Source organism: Girardinichthys multiradiatus, chromosome 23, assembly GCF_021462225.1.
Source record: "Girardinichthys multiradiatus isolate DD_20200921_A chromosome 23, DD_fGirMul_XY1, whole genome shotgun sequence".
Classification (NCBI taxonomy): Eukaryota; Metazoa; Chordata; class Actinopteri; order Cyprinodontiformes; family Goodeidae; genus Girardinichthys; species Girardinichthys multiradiatus.
In genome coordinates, this window is record NC_061815.1 from 3,147,260 (window position 1) to 3,161,831 (window position 14,572).

Consider the following 14,572-nt stretch of genomic DNA (forward strand, 5'->3'; position numbering starts at 1 on the left):
AAAAAACACAGATTGTAAACATCCATCAGAGAGGATTCAGTCTCACTTAGCCCTGATAGAGTAGACAACATTCTATTCTACAGAAATTTAGGGTTGCTTTTCTAGTAAAACTCATCTGTATCACTCTTTCCAGCACTCTCATACAAAGTCTGCCAGCAGTTAGTTGATGTACATCATGAGCAACCAGCAGTGCAACAGAGCCCACATAATCACTGAAGCTATTTCTCTGTGCTTGTGGGTTATTACTGCTCCACTGCTATCATCAGCCAGTCCCCAAACAGCCCCCCTTCAAACCCCCAGCCCCCTCAAGCGCTTACACAGGCTTCCTAGTCTTGGCAGGATATGACACACCATTATCTGACATTCCATGCTATAACACTTATTTAAAGACATTTGAAGCTGAAAATATTTCATGACTTCTCCCAGGCCCTGCATGGATTAAAAAATAGGGACCTGGTGAGTTTTAAATACAGAAATGGAGAGAGCGAGGTAGGGGAGATGAGGAGAGTGAGAATCCTGTTGAGTCCAATGGTGACAGTACAGCCGTGGCTAATATGATTCCCCTGCTGTGACTCGGAGTAGATATATAAATATCCACACAGCCCCCTGTCACCGACATGCAAACGCTCCCTTACTTTCTATAAATCTATGACAGACTGGGAGACAGAATTTAAAACGCAGAAAATTCCTCTTCTCCCTGCTGAACTGTGAAGTTGTGTTTATCTTTTGCTGTGGAAGGTATGCATATGTCTCCCAGACAGCTGTGGCATTAAAGAAACAAGATGAAGAAACATACAGAGGTAGGGTGAAGCCCCCAAATTCCAACAAAACCTCAGGGGCAGTTTGCTTCTGGGGAGGCTCTACCTGCAGCTGTTAACACAGTAAGCTTCCTGCTCATTGGGGAGGATCAATGAAATGTTAAGATGAAGATGCTTGGATCTGTAGCTGCTAGGTAAAGCAGACCTTACACACAAGATATATTTGTCCTTTGAGCCTTAGGATTGGGAACATCACTTGTTGCATCTGACGTTAGATTGTGTCGGACGTTAGATCCAAGGAACAGATCAGAAAATTTTTTTTTTTACTACTACTACTACTTTTTTATTACTATTTCTGTTTTTATTGGGTGATTTCTGAGCTTCCTGTAACTTTTATCAAAAATATTCCAATGATAGATTTACAATGTGTCACTGATGAAGAGAGGTAGTCTTACCATAAACATAATGTAGAGAGGATATAGAGAATGGACAACTGCACAGATGGAAACGTTATTAAGAGTTATTCAGTGTTTACACAGACCTTCATACTCGGGGCTTCTCATAAATGTTCCTGGATTTTACTTTGTAGAGAAAGAGTGGAACTACATGGAGTATAAATAATACACTTCCATATTATCATTGCAGATTTTTTCTAAATGTTCAGCAAGACGTTTTTTTTTTATTAAAAGAAAATTGCAATAAAGTTGTATACAGTACCTGGACCACACAGTACAATATACCATTACACTATCTGGACCACACAACTAACAGATTGTTAGCAAGCATTGTGTCAATAGCCCCTTTTCCATTGCCTGTAGAATGTCCCAGGCTTTTGGTATGAGAATGATTGATTTGTAAACTAAGGCTTCTGAAAACTCAGGGTGCTTTCCAAAACAAATTCATCCGGGCAATTTCACATTCCTGGGGCTTTACTTTCATGGGTAGATGGTCCTGGTTTTGAGTAGGTCTTTTTAGCTATCTCCTGGATTTGTTAAAGTGGTGGGGTTGTGTGTAGTGAGGCATGACACTAGCAGCTTCAGTAATGACGGAGGTTAGTTTACAAATCAATCATTCTCATACCATTAATTTGTCATAGTTTTCAGATGTATTTACATGAGAAAGTAGACCTCAGAATTTCATATGTGCAGTCAGTTTATCAAGAATGAAACTTCCTTGAAATTCATTTCGGAGTGGAGCTCCGGTTTGGGTGCTATGGTAAGCTAAGCTAATTAGGCAACTTCCCCACTAACTGCTGCCTGATCTTGGCCCAGCACTGTGAGATTTCCTGCTACCTGTTTTCTGTTTGTGGCAGCTGAACGTGAAAACTAAAGCGTTTAGTAGGTCAATGCAGAATAATTGCAAGTACCAGAAAATAAAACAGATTTTTTATAATCGGATATTTGTAACATTTTAAGTTATTGTTGGCATTAATTATAAACTGTTTTGTCACAGCTCTGTATGACAAATATTTTAATGCAGACGGCTCTGCAGGAGGAGTGACCACAGTTCCAGGTTTGGATGCAGTTTCTCAGAAGTTCAGTGATCCTTCACCCTCTTGTCCTGCCATTATATACTCCACTGTCTACACATATTCTACTTTTAAAAACAATTGCTTATGAGTAGGCATTCAAGGTATTCCTTGTACTTCTTGAATGATTGTCAGTATTTCTTTTTATTCTTATAAATACAATTTTTACTAAAAGTATTTTCTGTAGTTATCTGATATGGGTTTACCTGATGACAATAAAAGCAAAATAAGAGTGTTAATCAGTGTTTAGTAGTTATTGTAATTGAATCATGCAGTTGTAAAGGAACAACTCTGGACAGATGCAGTTTGGTAACAAAGTAGATTTAAAACATTGATTTAAAATTTCCTGCTTCTGGATCCGGTGCCACTTAAGGAATAATGGAAGGAATGTATCAACTGTATAGCTCTAAAGCTGATCATCATCTACTATCATTTATTAGTTAAAACAAACAAAAAAATGTCATAGCTAATAAGGCTTTAAAGAAGAAATGCCATCTGCTAGACTGAAGTTGTATTGCAATTTTCTTCACAACTTCCCGTTACGTCATTAGGCTGATATAAATAAATGGTCCGTGGCCTCTCTAAGCAAGGGGAAAAAGAACGTACAAAATTCCCTGGGTTTCCTATCTAGGTAAAACAAATCCTGGTGGAAAAGGGCCTAATGACGTTGCACCAATCTCCCATACTGAGCATACATGTAGCGACAGTGGAAAGGAAAACCGCCCTTTAACAACAAGAAACCTCTAGCAGAACCAGGCTAAGGGTGAGTGGCCAGCTGCCATGTCCAATTGGGGGTTTGAGAGAATAGGGCATCCACACGAAAAGAACATGGAAGCACTCATCCAGGAGTAATTTATATGTTAAAGAAAAGTAAATCATCATTGGCAGTATTAGCTCCTTTAGTGACTTCATCTAGGAGAGAAGAAAGAGAGAAAGACAGCTAAGTAGATACGTTTGAGACAGTTTTCAAGCCTGGAGTATAAGAGAGAGCACATACAGTTGGTCACAGCAAAAGCTAATCCAGTGACTGTCTAGGAGACATTGAAGGCAGGACTAAGTGTAGAAAGAGAACATTAAGTTGTTGGCAGCAGTATCCCAGCTGATGCCCCCTTAAGGTGTCATAGCTAAACACAGAGCAAGGCCAGGTGTAGCTTCTATGTAGAGAAAAATCGCAGAGAGAATATAAAGTTAAAAGCTGAAATAAAAGCAAAAAACGCAAAATTGGAGAGCAGTAGGAGAACGTAGTTATTATGTACCCGGTGGTACTCCACATGCAACCCTGGAATTCGTCCAAGATTTACATAAAAAAACTGGAATATGTCAGACAAATGAGATTTAAACCAGCCTAGTGCTGTTCCTGATCCCTACAGCACGTTCCAGCCTTTCTACGAGAATATTATGATTCACCTTATTAAATGCAGCACTGAGATTTAACAGTACAAGTTCAGACATAAGTTCATTATCTGAGGCCATGAGAATATCATTAGTGACTTTCACCGGTGCTGTTTCAGTGCTATGATGAGCCCTGAAACCTGACTGAAACACTTCAGACAGATCATTACTGCTTAATTGCTCACACACTTGATTAACAACTATGTCCTCAAGAATTGTAGATAAGAACAGAAGATATAGGTCTGTAATTTATTAAGCAATCTGTAATTTATCATATTGATCAAGAGAAGATTTCTTAATTCACATTAAAAGCCTATGTGTACATATCATTTTACCAAGGATAGATAAACTAAGACTAGATAGACTACACTAAGGATAAATCATGTGTAAAATGGGGGTAGTGATCAAAGGGAACCCTTACATAAGTTATTTGGTTGGGATTGGGTCTAATGTACAAGTTGAAGGTTTAGATTAGGGTAATATTTTTGATAACTCAAAAAGCTAAACTGGATCAAAACAGTCCAAACACAGATTATGTTCTACAGTTACCTCCAGAGCCTTCTAACTTACTGAGGATGAAGAAATCATATTCAGGAGGATACCAGTGATTTTAAGTTTAATAGGATCAATTTTCAATCAAATTGTGCAAGGGAAAAAATTTACTTACAACCCCTTTACTGTGTTGTTCTGTGATGAGGAAATTCAAAAATGGAAAAGATTCTTAAAAAAGGTTGTTACAGCATTGTCTGATAAGGATCTACAATGATGAAAGGACTACTGTTATTTCTTCACATTCCATGCTGAATAACAGAACAAAGTCCAGAGTATGAAGACAAAAGTGGTAGATTTGTCTTGAGCAAAGCCAACTGAATCTAAGATAGCATTAAAAGCTATGTTTAGGCTATCACTTTCTTTGTCAACATAAATGTTAAAATTCCCTGCTATAATGACAATCAGAATTTAATACTAAATCTCATAAGATGTCTGAGAACTGATCAAAAAAATTAGAATAAGGGCCTGGTAGACGACACAAAACAGCAAACAAAAGTGGTTTTAGTGCTTTAAAATGTGGACGAGAAAATCAATACATACTCCTCAAACAGTATTTCAAGGTATGTGGAAATTTAAAAAACTTCAAGGAGTTTACTCATATAAACTAACATAATCATCTTGCTGCAGCCAGGCTTCTGTGAGATAAAATAAATCAATCTTGTTATCACAAGCCATGTTATTAACTAACAAAGTCTTTGAAGACAGATATCTTATGTTAAATAACCCACATTTATTTTTTTCATTTTTCTGTTCTGTAGGAGTTCTGTTTAGATTAGTATTTTCAAGTTCTAATAAAGTTATATATATATGTGTGTGACCAGGTGTAAAGGGATGAGACAGACTCGGACAGCTCCCAAAAAATTATTTGGGTTTTATTTCCCCCCTGTCTTCGGACTGGGAAAAGCATTCATTTTGGTTTGACTTGGCATTTGGTAAATATGTGGTGAACAACTGTTTTCCTTTTCTTTTCTTTTTAAAGCAATCAAGTAGTGTATTCAGCTCAAATCATATTACAGTTTCTCTTTTGACAGGATTAGAAAAACGGCTTTTAACACAGCTTCACAGGCCTATTCAAGGCTTCCTCGAAAATAAAGAAACCAGATAAGAGATTAAAAAAAAAATCTACAAAAGACAACAGTAATGGCCCTATAATGGAACATAGAAAAAAACACCACTCAACAGACATTCAAGTCACATTCGTGCAAAAATACAACTGTATAATACATTACTTTGAAGACACAGTATATTCTGTTTATACACTTTTTCTACATTAGCAACTCGAACTCACTTGAAAATGGCTGACCGCCCACCCGACAGGAGCGAACACTTGCACAACGAATCCTGGACAGTATGTCTCCCCTCTGAACAAAGTAGTTAAACAAAACATAATATTAACCCCACAACCTTTAGTAAAGTTTTTTTATAATCTTTGTTAAACATTAATGCCGTCAGGTAGCCCTGCAGTTCTCAGTGGCAGTGATTCCTTTCGGACCGTTAGGAGTCAATCTACAGCAATCTCCGTTTCTGCAAAATAAATCAACCATAAATAAAGTATAAGGCTTATTACAGGTTTGTACACTAACATCAAAGATTATATCTAGGTCTCCTTACTAATTTAAGATGTATTTTCCGGTGATATACCTCGTTTCCTTGCAATTTACGACGCGGAATCAACGGCTGCCACTCAGTAGTGACGTAACTAATGTTACGCATGCGACATACAAGCAGGAGAGGACACTGCCATACTACATAAAGTGACAGTTTCACCTGTTGGACACCTTGAGAACCACACAACGGAAGAATAATAGCGACTTCGTTTTTAGAAGTAATAATTTATTTATTTCACCCGGCTACATATATATCAAGCGGAGCCTTATAGGGATAGCCATAATGCTTCACTACTTCTCTGCATTCAGACAACAATTCTGAGTTCTACTCTGCTGGACAGGAAGCTTAAAAAAAAAAAAAGATCAGTTTTTAATCTATTTGATTTTAACCTTTGGCAAGAGACTGTTTTAATAGGGTAATGGGTGCGTAACAGTACAGAAGCTGCAGAGAGGTGTGTGAAACTACAACTCTGCTTCCTGGACTGGACCTTGGGTTGTCAGAGTTTTGTAAAGCTAATAAATTTGGCAGATTCCTAGAAAGAAGAGTTGCTCCATTCAAAGTAGGATGGATGCTGTCTCTCCAGATCAGACTAGGTTTTCCTTAAAATGTTCACCAATTATTGTTGAAGCGAACATCGTTTTCAGGACCCCTCCTTGAACCGCCACCTTAACGTGGTGGAGGGGTTTGAGTGCTCGAATGATCCTAGAGGCTATGTTGTATGGGGTCTAAATGCCCCTGGTAGGGTCTCCCATGGCAAACAGGCTCTAGGTGACAGGTCAGACAAAGAGAGGTTCAAGAACCCCTCATGACGACTACAAAATCGAGGCACGTGACCTCGCCTGGTACTGCAGAGCCGGGGTCCCACCCTGGAGCCGGGCTGGGGTCAGGACTCGTCGGAGAGCGCCTGGTGGCTGGGTTGCTCCTCGCAGGACCCGGCCGGGCCAAGCCCGGACCAGAGATGCGAGACCATCCCCAGCGGGCCCACCACCTGCAGGGGGAACCGTGAGGGACCGGTGCAAAGAGGATTGGGTGGCGGACGAAGGTGGAGACCTCAGCGGCCCGATCCCTGGATGCTTAGGCTGGCTCTAGGGACGTGGAATGTCACCTCGCTGGGGGGCAAGGAGCCTGAGCTGGTGCGGGAGGTCGAGAGATATCGACTAGAAATAGTCGGGCTCGCCTTCATGCACAGCGTGGGCTCTGGAACCCATCTCCTCGAGAGGGGCTGGACTCTCTTCTACTCTGGAGTGGCCCACGGGGAGAGGTGGCGGGCTGGGCTGGGTTTGTTTGTCACCCCCCAGCTCAGTCGTCTCGTGTTGGGGTTTACCAGTGGAGAGGGTCGCATCCCTGCGCCTTCGGGTTGGGGAGAGGTCTCTGACTATCATTTCAACCTACAGGCCGAGTGGTAGTGCGGAGTACCCGGCATTCTTGGCGTCCCTGTCGGGGGTGCTGGATAGTGCCCCTTCTGGGGACTCCATTATTCTGCTGGGGGAATTCAACGCCCACGTGGGATATGACAGTGACACCTGGAGAGGCGTGATCGGGAGGAATGGCCTCCCCGATCTGAATCCGAGTGGTGTTTTGTTATTGGACTTCTGTGCTAGTCACGGATTGTCCATAATGAACACCATGTTCAAACATAAGGGTGTCCATCAGTGCACTTGGCACCAGGATACCCTAGGCAGGAGGTCAATGATCGACTTTGTTGTCGTATCATCAGACCTTCGGCCGCATGTTTTGGACACTCGGGTGAAGAGAGGGGCTGAGCTGTCCACTGATCACCACCTGGTGGTGAGTTGGGTCCGCTGGGGGAGGAGAAAGCCGGACAGACTTGGCAGGCCCAAGCGCATAGTGAGGGTCTGCGGGAAATGTCTGGCGGACCCCTTGAACAGGGATGTATTCAACTCACCTCCGGGAGAGCTTTGACCAAATGCCGAGGGATGTTGGAGACATAGAGTCCGAGTGGACCATGTTCTCCGCATCTATTGTCGATGCTGCTGCCCGTAAGTGCGGCCGTAAGGTCTGCGGTGCCTGTCGCAGCGGCAATCCCTGAACCCGGTGGTGGACACCGGCAGTAAGGGCCGCTGTCAAGCTGAAGAAGGAGTCCTATCGGCTGTGGTTGGCTTGTGGGACTCCTGAGGCGGCTGACGGGTACCCTGAGGCCAAGCGTGCCGCGGCCCGGACGGTGGAAGAGGCAAAAACTCGGACCTGGGAGGAGTTAGGTGAGGCCATGGAGAAGGACTAACGGTTGGCCCCGAAGCAATTCTGGCAAACCGTCCGGCGCCTCAGGAGGGGGAAGCAGTACTTCACCAACACTATTTACAGTGGGGGTGGGGAGCTGCTGAGCTCAACTGGGGACATTATCGGCCAGCGGAAGGAGTACTTCGAGGATCTCCACAATCCAGCCATCACGCATTCCCTGCTGGAAACAGAGGCTGGGGACTCGGGATTGGACTCCTTCATCAGCCAGGCTGAAGTCACCGAGGTGGTTAAAAAGCTCCGCGGTGGCAAGGCTTCGGGGTTGGATGAGATCCGCTCTGAGTACCTCAAGTCTTTGGATGTTGTGGGGCTGTCATGGTTGACACGCCTCTTCAACATTGCGTGGCGGACGGGGACAGTGCCTTTGGATTGGCAGACTGGGGTAGTGGTCCCCCTACATAAGAAGGGTGACCGGAGGGTGTGTTCCAACTACAGGGGGATCACACTCCTCAGCCTCTCTGGTAAGGCCTACGCCAGGGTATTGGAGAGGAGAGTCCGGCCGATAGTCGAACCCCAGCTTCAGGAGGAGCAGTGTGGTTTTCGTCCCGGCCGTGGAACACTGGACCAGCTTTATACCCTCTACAGGGTACACGAGGGTTCATGGGAGTTTGCCCAACCGGTCTACATGTGTTTTGTGGACGTGGAGAAAGCATTCGACTGTGTCCCTCATGATGCCCTGAGGGGGGTGCTTCAGGAGTGTAGAATCAGGGGCCCTTTACTATGGGCCATCCAATCTCTGTACAAGCGGAGCAGGAGTTTGGTTCGCATTGCCGGCACTAAGTCGGACCTGTTCCCGGTGCATGTTGGACTCCGGCAGGGCTGCCCTTTGTCACCGATCCTGTTCATAACTTTTATGGACAGGATTTCTAGGCACAGCCAAGGGCCAAAGGGGGTCTGGTTTGGGGACCAGAAGATTTTCTCTCTTCTTTTTGCAGATGACGTGGTCCTGCTGGCCCCACCTAGCCAAGACCTACAGCATGCACTGGGAAGCGGCTGGGATGAAGATCAGCTCCTCCAAGTCCGAGGCCATGGTTCTCGACCGGAAAAGGGTGGCTTGTCCTCTTCAGGTTGGAGGGGAGCTCCTGCCTCAAGTGGAGGAGTTTAAGTATCTCGGGGTCTTGTTCACGAGTGAGGGAAGAATGGAGCGGGGGATCGACAGACGGATCGGTGCGGCTGCCACAGGAATGGGGGCGCTGTGCTGGTCCGTTGTGGTGAAGAGAGAGCTGAGCCGAAAAGCGAAGCTCTCGATTTACCAGTCGGTCTACGTTCCTACCCTCATCTATGGCTATGAACTTTGGGTCATGACTGAAAGAACGAGATCCCCGATACAAGTGGCGGAAATGAGCTTCCTCCGTAGGGTGACCGGGCACTCCCTTAGAGATTGGGTGAGGAGCTCGGCCATCCGGGAGGGGCTCGGAGTAGAGCCACTGCTCCTCCACATCGAGAGGAGCCAGTTGAGGTGGCTTGGGCATCTATACTGGATGCCTCCTGGATGCCTTCCTCGGGAGGTGCTCCAGGCATGTCCCACCGGGAGGAGGCCCAGGGGACGGCCCAGGACACGCTGGAGGGACTATGTCTCTCGGCTGGCCTGGGAACGCCTTGGGCTCCCCCTGGAGGAGCTGGAGGAGGTGTCTGGGGAGAGGGACGTCTGGGCGTCTCTGCTGAGTCTGCTGCCCCTGCAACCCGGTCCCAGATAAAGCAGAAGACGATGAGTACAAATACGAGCACCTAGACAGCCAGAAATTAAATGTCAGCATGTGCTAAACATTTCCTTACTGATCAGATCAGAGAGGGGACCAGAGAAAATTATGTTCCCTGCTCGCAAATTATTTTTGCTCTCTCTCAGATTGAAGTCTGAAGCAATTGCTTCAGAATTTGACACATCAGCAGATTCTGTAACAATGGTAGAAAGTATAACATTACAGTTATTTTATTGTGAAGCACTTTAATTATGGAAAATGAAGAATAAGCATTTATTTATAAAATGTATTATTCAGATATCATTAATAGCTATCCCATTAAGTAAAAAGAAAGTGTTTAATTTAACCAACAAGGACCAAACCCTTAAAATGTAAGGTTAGCTTTGTCACCATTTTACTGAAAATTATATTGTAAATCATTAACTTTATCTTTGATATACTACATGAATTAGCAAATTTACAAAGCAATTCTTAATTATGTCTTCCACTGAAATGATGTGTTTGATTGTCATATTTTATTTTAATGTTTATGTTGATAAACCTGAACCCTGGACTTATGTCACTGAATACTGACTTCGTGTCCGGAGTTCTTCCTGGATGATCAAGGCTATCTACGTTCAGAGGATTTCATTTTCTATCTACTGTCTTCATTTGGATTCACATCTAGCTGGCGGTTTCCTGCTACCTTCGCCTCCTGGACCAAGCCGTAAGCGTACCCTGTCAACCCTCCAACGTAAGCATCTACACACCAAACTCATTCCTGTTTGCTCCAAGCTCACACTAAACAGCACCTAAAGAAACTTCTACAAACCTGGATCCCGAATGCCTCTTCCCCTGGCAACCTGACCACAACTATTTATTGGAGAATCATCCGTTACGTTCCCGATTATCTTTGTCAGAGTAAACATCTTCTATATATTCTGTTCTCCAGAGTGTTCTCTGTATGTGGGTCAGTTCTATTGCAAACAAAGTGACAAAACACTCTGGCCAACAAGACCCAGCAGAAGCACTCCGAAGAACTCTTTCTGAAAATGCAAATCAAATCCACTTTCATGACTCTTCTCTCCGTTCCCTTTCAGAACAACAACGCCCGACTAACCAACAGCTAGAGCAGATTGCCTCCATGTTGCAACAAACCTTAGGTACTCAGTCCATCACACCTGTAGATGGACTACTGCATTACCGGTATCCCGACAGCTACCTCATTCTTGTGACATCACTTCCCCTAATCCTGAAAGATTTTCTGGTGACGTGGGCAATTGTGGGGGGGGGGTTTGCTCCAGTGCTCCCTGGTTTTCAACTGATCCCCCCGTTCCTTTCCCCATGGTGATGTAAAGATTTATTATGTTATTGAATGATTGATAAGCAAGGCTTTGCAGTGGGCTGAGGCCCAGTTTCCTGATTGCACAGGATTTGGTTGTACTTTTGAAGATTTTGTTAAGGAGTTCAAAAGGACTTTTTCCCCTGTGTTAGACAAGTCTAATGCTGGCCAACAGTTGAGGGCTTTAAAGCAATGTCATAGACCCATTACTGAGTTTTCTATCGAATTTCGTACGTTAGCAGCTACCTCGGGCTGGAACAATGAAGCTTTGAAAACAACCTTTTTGCACGCATAAGATGATTCACTACAGGATGAGTTAGCCATGATTGATGAACCCCCTACCTTGGATGAAGTTATTTCCTTAGCTACCAGAGTTGAGATTCAGGTGTTAACAGATACACAGATGTTCTATATTGAGCCACAGTTACCACAAAATACATCTTGCATTCATTAGTACCATGCACTTTTCAGTAACATTGGTGTAGAAGCAGTCTTCTAGCATGTTGTATTCTCATCGTCCTTCTTTCTATCCTCTATTCTTTTGTCTTTCTCTTTTTCCTTTTTGCCCCACCTTTCTCTCTTTCTTGCTTCTTTTTTTGCTTTATGTTTCCGTCTCTGGTCCATTGCACTTGAAATAATCCTAAAGCAGTTTCGAATAAAGTTTATTTATATATACAGTACAGACCAAAAGTTTGGACACACCTTCTCATTCAAATAGTTTTCTTTATTTTCATGACTATGAATATTGCAGCTTCACACTGAAGGCATCAAAACTATGAATTAACACATGTGGAATTATATACTGAACAAAAAAGTGAGAAACAACTGAAAATATGTCTTATATTCTAGGTTCTTCAAAGTAGCCACCTTTTGCTTTGATTACTGCTCTGCACACTCTTGGCATTCTGTTGATGAGCTTCAAAAGGTAGTCACCTGAAATTGTTTTCAATTCATAGGTGTGCCCTGTCAGATTTAATACGTGGGATTTCAAGCCTTATAAATGGGGTTGGGACCATCAGTTGTGTTGTGCAGGAGGTGGATACAGTACACAGCTAATAGTCCTACTGAATAGACTGTTAGAATTTGTATTATGGCAAGAAAGAAGCAGCTAAGTAAAGAAAAACGAGTGGTCATCATTACTTTAAGAAATGAAGGTCAGTCAGTCCGAACAATTGGGAAAACTTTGAAAGTGTCCCCAAGTTTAGTCGCAAAAGCCATCAATCAACCGCTACAAAGAAACCGGCTCACATGAGGACCGCCCCAGGAAAGGAAGACCAAGAGTCACCTCTGCTGCGGACGATAAGTCCTTATCCGAGTCACCAGCCTCAGAAATCGCAGGTTAACAGCAGCTCAGATTAGAGAACAGGTCAATGCTACACAGAGTTCTAGCAGCAGACACATCTCTAGAACAACTGTTAAGAGGAGACTGTGTGAATCAGGCCTTCATAGTAAAATAGCTGATCGGAAACCAATGCTGAGGACAGGCAAAAAGCAGAAGAGACTTGTTTGGGCTAAAGAACACAAGGAATGGACATTAGACTAGTGGAAATATGTGCTTTGGTCTGATGAGTCCAAGTTTGAGATCTTTGGTTCCAACCACCGTGTCTTTGTGCGGTGCAGGAAAGGTGAACGGATGGACTCTACATGCCTGGTTCCCACCCTGAAGCATGGAGGAGGAGGTGTGATGGTGTGGGGGTGCTTTGCTGGTGACACTGTTGGGGATTTGTTCAAAATTAAAGGCATACTGAACCAGCATGGCTACCACAACATCTTGCAGCGGCATGCTATTCCATCCGGTTTGTGTTTAGTTGGACCATCATTTATTTTTCAAAAGGACAATGACCCCAAACACACCTCCAGGCTGTGTAAGGGCTATTTGACCAAGAAGGAGAGTGACGGGGTGCTGTGCCAGATGACCAGGCCTCCACAGTCACCGCACCTGAACCCAATCAAGATGGTTTGGGGTGAGCTGGACCGCAGAGTGAAGGCAAATGGGCCAACAAGTGCTAAGCATCTCTGGGAACTCCTTCAAGACTGTTGGAAAACCGTTTCAGGTGACTACCTCTGAAAGCTAATCAACAGAATGCCAAGAGTGTGCGTAGCAGTAATCAAAGCAAAATAACCTTTAATATAAAGAACCTAGAATATAAGACCTATTTTCAGTTGTTTCTCACCTTTTTGTTCAGTATATAATTCCACATGTGTTAATTCATACTTTTGATGCCTTCATTGTCAAGCTGCAATATTCAGTCTTGAAAATAAAGAAAACTCTTTGAATGAGAAGGTGTTGCCAAACCTTTGGTCTGTACTGTATATATACAGGGGTTGGACAATGAAACTGAAACACCTGTCATTTCAGTGTGGGAGGTTTCATGGCTAAATTGGACCAGACTGGTAGCCAGTCTTCATTGATTGCACATTGCACCAGTAAGAGCAGAGTGTGAAGGTTCAATTAGCAGGGTAAGAGCACAATTTTGCTCAAAATATTGAAATGCACACAACATTATGGGTGACATACCAGAGTTCAAAAGAGGACAAATTGTTGGTGCACGTCTTGCTGGCAAATCTGTGACCAAGACAGCAAGTCTTTGTGATGTATCAAGAGCCACAGTATCCAGGGTAATGTCAGCATACCACCAAGAAGGACGAACCACATCCAACAAGATTAACTGTGGACGCAAGAGGAAGCTGTTTGAAAGGGATGTTTGGGTGCTAACCCGGATTGTATCCAAAAAACATAAAACCACGGCTGCCCAAATCACGGCATAATTAAATATGCACCTCAACTCTCCTGTTTCCACTAGAACTGTCCGTCGGGAGCTCCACAAGGTCAACATACACGGCCGGGCTGCTATAGCCAAACCTTTGGTCACTCATGCCAATGGCAAATGTCGGTTTCAATGGTGCAAGGAGCGCAAATCTTGCGCTGTGGACAATGTGAAACATGTATTGTTCTCTGATGAGTCCACCTTTACTGTTTTCCCCACATCCGGGAGAGTTACGGTGTGGAGAAGCCCCAAAGAAGCGTACCACCCAGACTGTTGCATGCCCAGAGTGAAGCATGGGGGTGGATCAGTGATGGTTTGGGCTGCCATATCATGGCATTCCCTTGGCCCATTACTTGTGCTAGATGGGCGCATCACTGCCAAGGACTACCAATCCATTCTTGAGGACCATGTGCATCCAGTGGTTCAAACATTGTATCCTGAAGGCAGTGCCATGTATCAGGATGACAATGCACCAATACACACAGCAAGACTGGTGAAAGATTGGTTTGATGAACATGAAAGTGAAGTTGAACATCTCCCATGGCCTGCAAAGTCACCAGATCTAAATATTATTGAGCCACTTTGGGGTGTTTTGGAGGAGGGAGTCAGGAAACGTTTTCCTCCACCAGTATCACATAGTGACCTGGCCACTATCCTGCAAGATGAATAGCTTAAAATCCCTCTGACCA